Source organism: Miniopterus schreibersii (assembly GCF_964146895.1).
Source record: "Miniopterus schreibersii genome assembly, chromosome: 16".
Lineage (NCBI taxonomy): Eukaryota > Metazoa > Chordata > Mammalia > Chiroptera > Miniopteridae > Miniopterus > Miniopterus schreibersii.
The window spans coordinates 42135715-42143608 of record NC_138116.1 but is presented as its reverse complement, the minus strand read 5'-3'; the positions used below and the strand labels follow the sequence as shown (position 1 = coordinate 42143608).

The following is a 7894-nucleotide window of genomic DNA, read 5'->3' as shown; positions in this document are numbered from 1 at the left end:
GTGGGAGTCAGGGGCGAGGGCGGACAGGGCCACGCTTGGTTGCTGATGAGGAAGTGTAGCTGGGAAGGGGCTGAGGGCGTCCCTCATGAAGGGCGATGGGTTGAGTGGTGGGAAGTCCTAGAGAGACTGGAGAGGAGGTTTGTTGACGTAGGACAAGGGGAATGAAAATGTAGCAGATCAGGAATTAGAGAGTAAAGATGCCTTGAGCTCCTCAGGCAGCATTATAACACAGGCGCAGCCTGCTTTACTGCCTCTTCACTTCCATGTGGTTGATCTCCTATCACTAATCATCACGCATTCCTCCCTTCATTTAACAAATGTTCACTGAGCACCTCTGTGGCGGCAGGTTACTAAGGCACATACTGTGGACAAAGGTGCACTGAGCAGCGCAGAACTATGGAGCCGCTGAGAAGCGGGAGATCAAACCGCCGAATGCAGGGAGGTTTGCTTTACCCTCTCATGAGCAGACGCAAGTAAGCATTGCAGGAGGCCTCCGCTGCAGAAGAAAGCTGAAGGCTGAGGCGACGTCTCAGCTCTGGCAAAGACTTGCTAGTCATGGGACAACTTTTTGGAGAGGGTATCCAAATTATTCTTTAAAAACATTCAATTCTTTCTGTGGAAACCAGAATTGATCAATTTACCCTAAAATTTTAATCAGGATATTTTAAAATTTCACTGACTCAATGTATCATTGAAAAGACTAAGTTCCACTACAGTTTCACCTGTGTACTTCTAAATCACAAATTGAATAAATTTGATATTCAATTAGCAGTGGTACTGGGCATTTTGATGTGTGCAAAAGCCGCCCTGCTGGGCGTGGCTCAGCGGTTGAGCATCGACCTAGGATCCAGGCGATCAGGGTTTGATTCCCGGTCAGGGCACACGCCCAAGTTGCGGGCTGCAGCCGATCAATGACTCTTTCATCATTGACGTTTCTCTCTCTCTCTCCCTCTCCTTTCCTCTCTCTGAAATCAATAAAGATATATTAAAAAAAAAAAAAAAAAGCCACACGCCTAGTCAGTGGCTAAATCAAAAGCACAAAAAGTGTGCATCATCTTCAAGGAGTTTGCAGGAAATTAAATCTATTTTAGAGCAGTTGCAGCCTTTGGCTGGTAGCATTTACTGTGTCTACAGCCTACAGGCACCAGCAAGACCCATTTAGAATTCCAAAAGGTAATACAAAAGGTAATACTCTTTGCATGAGAAAAAGTGAAAAAAAAAAGAAAAAAAAAGATAACAGGGTGAAATGATTTTTTGGCCAGGCCAGAAAAGAAAGAGATGTCCAAGGAACATAAAACAGAAGGACAAGGTCGGCAGTGCCCTGGGCTGGGAGCAGAGTCTGGGACTTGTCCAGAGTGTGTTCAGGCTCCCAAGTGGCTTCTGATCCTGGGTGTTGTCTCCGTTGTCAGAGGTGCTGCTGCTCACGCAAACCCGTTTCCCTGAGTTCAGTTGGCCTGAGTTAGCCTCTGATAAGCCCCGAAAACACACACAGAACCGAGTTTCTGGTTGGCAAGGCTGAGGCCCTCAGCCCTGGTTCCTTCGCTAGGGTCTGGTAGTGGATGGCCAGGCTGCCCCACCTGCAGCACGTCCCCAGCATCTCCCTTCCCTGGACGGTGACACAGGAGTCCCCAGGCACACCGAGAGAATTGACAGAGGGGCTATTCCTTTAGCATTAGCAGTTACTAGGGGGCTATTCCTTCAGCATTAGCAGTTACTAGGGGGCTATTCCTTTCCCATTAGCAGTTACTAGGGGGCTATTCCTTTCCCATTAGCAGTTACTAGGGGGCTATTCCTTTCGCATTAGCAGTTACTAGGGGGCTATTCCTTCAGCATTAGCAGTTACTAGGGGACTATTCCTTCAGCATTAGCAGTTACTAGGGGGCTATTCCTTTCCCATTAGCAGTTACTAGGGGGCTATTCCTTTCCCATTAGCAGTTACTAGGGGGCTATTCCTTCAGCATTAGCAGTTACTAGGGGGCTATTCCTTCAGCATTAGCAGTTACTAGGGGGCTATTCCTTCAGCATTAGCAGTTACTAGGGGGCTATTCCTTCAGCATTAGCAGTTACTAGGGGGCTATTCCTTCAGCATTAGCAGTTACTAGGGGGCTATTCCTTCAGCATTAGCAGTTACTAGGGGGCTATTCCTTCAGCATTAGCAGTTACTAGGGGGCTATTCCTTTAGCATTAGCAGTTACTAGGCCCTCCAGGAGCACCGCTGTTCACGCTTCAGCCTGCTGCCTGGAGGGCTGTCTTGAAGGTGGACAGATCTCAGTACGAGCTCTGCCACTCGGTGTTTGGGGGACCTCGCCTAAGTCACTGAGCTTCTCCCCCGAGTCTCCTGGGGTAAAATGTAAACTCCTGCACGGTTGCAAGGAGGCTGCATGGATGAGCAGGTGAGAGACATGTGGCCCAGCGGCCTAGTCAAATAATGACTCGTGCTTACAGAAACAGGCGCTCGCGAGAGGGAGAGCCCCAGCTCTTTTCCTTGGAGTGGGGGAGGAGGGGAAGACCCTTCACCCGAAAACCCCATCAGGGGCGATCTGCGGGCGGCAGGTTATGTGGGGTCCCGTCAGCGTCTGCGCCTTACGGTGGCCCCAAGCTCTGCGCAGCTGGCAGGTTCCGCGTCGGGGCGCAGAGAGGCGGGGAGGGGCCCCGCGCCCCCGCCCGGGTGGTCCTTCACCCCTTTCCCCGCCGGGCGGGGGCGGGTCTTCCCGGGAGCCGTGGTTACTAAGCGCGACAGCGTCCCTGGTAACCAGCGCGTCCGGCGGCCGTCGCCCGCCTCTCCACCCGCCGGCCAATCGGCTCCCGGCTAGCGGACGGGGGCGGGCGCTGACTGGTCCGCGGGCCCTGACGTCACGGCAAGGCGGTGCCAGGGCCTGAAGCCAGCGTCCGCGCCCCCGCGGGCTGAGCTGTGGGCGGCGGGTCCGCGGCGCTTCCCGCCCCTCGCCGGGCACCCCGACAGGTGAGTGGTCTCGCCGGCTCCTCGCTGGGACGACCCCTCCAGAGGCCCTTCCCCAACCGGGGTTCCAACGTCCGACCTCAGAATTCGGGGCGAGGGCGTGCGAACCCTGGAATTCCTCCCCCACCTTCAGCTCTCTACTCCCACCCCCAAAATAAAACCACCCAACCCGCAGGCAGCCCTCTCCAGGCCTCGCCCCGGGCCTTCGACACCGACGTTTCGGAGGCTTTCGAAGGATTGAGAAGTAGAGGCGGCCCCTGGAAAAGGGGCGCCCGAACCCCGGCGCCCTGCTCACTGCCCGGGCCTGTTAGCAGCGCCGTGCTTTTCCGCTCTGCCCCAGACAGCGCCCCCAGGTCCCCCCGTTTCATTAGTTGGGCCCCGGTGTAGCCGAGGGGAGCGCGGAGGATCCCCTGCGGTTGGGCGTGTCTGAGGTTCCCCGGGCCGGTGCCCCGCGCCCTGGCCTCGGGAGCTCGGGCTGGGGCCCCCACTTGCATTTCCGCTCCGACCAAGCCCCTTTGTGTTTCCTCCCTGGAACCCCGCAGTGTTCTAGAATCCGGAGGGAGAAGCGTTTTCTAAGTGGGTAAAATGACTCGTCTGGTGATTGTGAAAAAAGCAAGCAGATGCTTTTACTAATAGGCAGTGTTTTGAGGTATCGATAAAATGTTCTACTTTTTCTGACCTAAAGTGAAACGTTTCACACAACAGTGTTCAAGCATCCTTGCACCTCTGCTGCATTTCAAAGAACCACCCCACAAAACTGCTGCAGGCACCCGAGGCCTCCTGCGGACCCTTGGGAACCCTGCTCCCCTCCCCCCTTCCCCCCTGAACCCCGGCTCCAGAACTTAGGGTTTCAGTTTACACAGTGATACCACGCTCCAGGTCGTTCTTTTTAACCTGAAACATTTTGTGTGAATTTGTCACAGGTTAGGCATGCGTACTCCTGCTGATGGACTTTTTCTGGTTGCTTCCTTTTAAAACTTATTAGAAACACATCCTTGTACATTCTAATTGTATACATACTCAAGTTTCTCTAGGTGGATATGAAAACGAATTGCTGAATCATGGGGAACGTGCTGTTTCAACTTTACTAGACTGGCCACAGGGCTCTCTAATGTAGAGCAATTTATACTTCCACCGTCAGTGAAGAGAGTTTCTCATCAAACTTTCTTTTTGGGGGAGAAAGGGGTTATTCAAATTTTTCTGCATTCTTATTTAATACATATACAGAGATAAGTTACTTAAACATTGAAGCCCAATAAAATTTCTTCTTCTGATTCTATTACTTATTAATACTTTGGGGCAGTGTTTTATTTTGGCTCCAGTTTAAAACTGTGAGTATTAAATGAATCCAACCAAAAGAATGGGGGTCGTATGTGATCATTTCAAGATGCTTGTCACTTATCTGAGGCAGGGTGTGGTACAAGTCGTGGAAGCCCTCTGCACTTGGCAGGTTTTTTGAGGAAATTGATCTATAGATTTTTATACCTTAAAATATTTATGACCTTAAAGTCTTGTCTAAATTTGCTAATAAAATACGTTGATCCAACTTGAGGCTACCCTTTGGATTGTAAATGAAATTTTCTAGTACTTAAAATCTCTGTGTGATTGACTATACTTTTATCATGTTAATATTTATGAGACCATTGTAGCATTTTCCAATGTATAAATAATTATTGACCCCACATTAAATGAACACAGCCAAACATTGTATTTGACTTAGCAGCACATGTCTCCTTTCATAAAATGCTTTTTGGTCATGACAAAAAGTATAATAAAAAAACAATTGCATGATTTAGAGGATGGGTTTTTCCACAGCTATTTTCATTTATTTCCCCAAAGAATTTGTTCAGTTTATTTGCAAATATGAGGTGTTTATAATAACAGTTAATGATTTTAGTATATGTCACACATACCCCCTTAGGAAGTGACTGCGTTAGAATTTAGAGAATAATTTAAGCATTGGAAAAGGCAAAGCATCAAAGTACACTAGAGGCTTTTAAAAGCTGAAGGATTACTTCCTCCTTAAAAGTTTGGTAGATTTCATCAGTGAACCCATCCGGGCCTGAAGCTTTTTTTGAAGAAAGATTTTAAACTGTAGATTCAACTTCTTTAATTACTATGAAGTCATTCAGGTTATCTGTTTTCTTCTTTAGTTAGTGTTGGTTATTTAGGTCTTGAAAGAAATTCGTCCATCTCATCTATGTTGTCAAATTTCTTGGCATAACGTTGTTGGTAATACTGCTTCATTAACTTTCTTTTTAAAAATTTTTTAATTTTTAAAAATATATCTTTATTGATTTCAGAGGGAGTAAGGGAGAGGGAGAGAGAGAGAGAGACAGAAACATCAGTGAAGAGAGAGTCATTGATCGGCTGCCTCCTGCATGCCCCTGACCGGGAATCGAACCCTGATTGCCTGGATCCTAGGTCGATGTTCAACCGCTGAGCCACGCCGGGCTGGGCTTCATTAACTTTCTAATGCTTGCAGGGTCTGTAGTAATATTCCCTCGCTTACTCCTGATATTATTTTGTCTTCTCTTCTTTCCTCTTTTTAAAAAATCAAGAGGTTTATCAATTTTACTATTAGGGTCTTATCGCTGCACCCCTCCCCACTTGTCCTTTGTCTACTTTATTGATTTTTGTCTCTTTATTATTTCCTTCCTTCTACTTTGGATTTACTTTGTTTTCTTTTCCTCCTAGCCATTAAAATGAAAGAGTAGATTATTGATGTTAGCTCATTCTTATTTTCTAATCTAAGCATTTAGAGCTATGAACTTGCCTCTCAACACGATTTTAGCTGCATTTCACAATTTTGACAACTAGGTTTTCATTCTCATTCAGTTCAAAATATTTTCCAATTTCCTGTGTGATTTCTTCATTGACCCAGGAGATATTTAGAAGTGTGTTGTTTAAGTTCCTGCTATTTGAGGATTTTCCAGATACCTTTCCATTACTGATTTCTATTTAAATTCTGATAGGGTGAGAGAAAATACTCCGCATGATTTCAATAATTTAAATTTGTTTAGGCTTGTTTTATGGTTCAGAATAGAGTCTGCCTTGCTGAATGTTCTTCACGGAGTTGGAAATGTTGTGTAGTCTGATGTTTTGGGTGGGGTGTTGTATACATGTATTAGGTCCAGTTAATTGTAGTATTCAAATGTCCTATCTATTAACTACTTTCTTTTTGTTCTATCACTTACTGACAGATGAATGTTGAAATATCCACCTATGACGGTGGACTTGTCTATTTTTATTTTAGTTCTGTCAGTTATGCTTCATGTGTTTAAAATTCTATAATGTTTACGCAGACATTTAAGATCATTTATCTTTTATCCTATTTCTCTCTTTATCTTTGGTAATATTGTTCTAAAATCTGTTTGGTTTGATAGTAATATAGCCACTTCAGTATTTTTGTTACTAATCCTCACTCGAAGATATTTTTAAAAAAATGTTTTTATAGATTTCAGAGAGAGGAAGGGAGAGAGAGAGAAACATCAATGAGAGAGAATCATTGATTGGCTGCCTCCTGCATGTCCCCTACTGGGGATTGAGCCCACAACCCAGGCATGTGCCCTGACTGGGAATTGAACTGTGACCTGCTGGTGCATGGCTTGACACGCAACCACTGAGCCACACTGGCTGACTTGAAGCTATTTTTTCCATTGATTTTTAGAGAGAGTGGAAGGGAGGAAGTGGTGGGAGACAGAGAGGGAAATCAATGCGCTCACATCAGTTGGTTGCCTCCGGTACACAGGATGGAACCTAGAACCCTGGTACGTGCCTTTGACCAGAACTGAACCCACGACCCTTTGGTGCGGGGCCGGTGATCTAACCACTGAGCCACACCAGCCAGGGCAGCACTTCAGTATTATTTTTATGAGTGTTTACATAGTATATCTTTGCTCATGCGTTTCTTCTTAAGATATCTGTATTTTGTACTTTAAATTTTATTTTTCCCTGCACAGCATATAGCTCAATATCGCTTTGAAAATTCAGTTTAAGAATCTGTGCCTTTTACTTTGATTGCTAAACCATTTATTGTAAATGTCATTGTCAATATGATTGGGCTTGTGTCTGTCATCTTGTTGTTTGTTTTCTCTTTGTCTTATTTTTGTCTCTTTTCTCTTCTATGCCTTTGGTAAGTCTCCCATTTTTCCCCCTCCACTATTGGCTTAGCTTTAACTCTGTTCTATTTTTTTCTTAGAGATTGCTCAAGGTCAGCGGTTCAAAACTTGTTGGTCTTAGAACCTTTTTATATTCAAAAGACTTCACGTTGAGGACCTCAAAGAGCTTTAGTTTAAATGGATCACATCTCTTGATATTTATTAAATTAGAAATTTGAAATATTAATTATTTGAAAAATAAGCATAAAAACTCATTGTACAGTAATAGAAATAACATTTTTAATTTAAAAATACATTTTCTGAAACAAAAAATTAGAAGAGTCACATTGTTTTACATTTTTGGCAAAGTTTTTTTGTTTTTTGTTTCTTTATATCTTCATTGATTTCAGTGAGAGGAAAGGAGAGGGAGAGAGAGAGATAGAAACGTCAATGATGAGAGTCAGTGATGGCCGCCTCCTGCAAGCCGCTGACTGGGGATCGAGCCTGCAACCCGGGCATCTGCCCTGACTGGGAATCGAACCCCGATCTCCTGGATCCTAGGTCAACTCTCAACCGCTGAGTCACGCCCGGCCCGGCGGCAAAGTTTTAAATTTCTATCACTCCGTTGTGATATATCACATCACTTCTGGGAAACTATTGCAAATCTGTGAGAGAATGAGGGTGAAAATGCACATGGTACCTAAGTGTTTACTACAGAAATGTTTTGACCCTGTCACCCCGGGAAGGTTTGAGACAAGCTGGTGTATCCCTGCCTTCCATCTTGAGAAACACTGCTGTAAAGCTCACAATATGCATTTCTAACTTATTGCAGTAT

General features: G+C 45.4%; 1 protein-coding gene across 1 annotated transcript in view; it reads left to right on the top strand.

The window, feature by feature from the left end:
- Window positions 1–2855: 2855 nt before the first annotated feature.
- The window catches only part of TEKT3 (tektin 3), a 32347-nt gene continuing 27308 nt past the window's right edge, over window positions 2856–7894 (top strand). The window contains exon 1 of the mRNA XM_081161909.1: window positions 2856–2962. The gene's annotated coding sequence lies outside the window, so the exon portion shown is untranslated. The remainder of the gene's footprint in view (window positions 2963–7894) is intronic.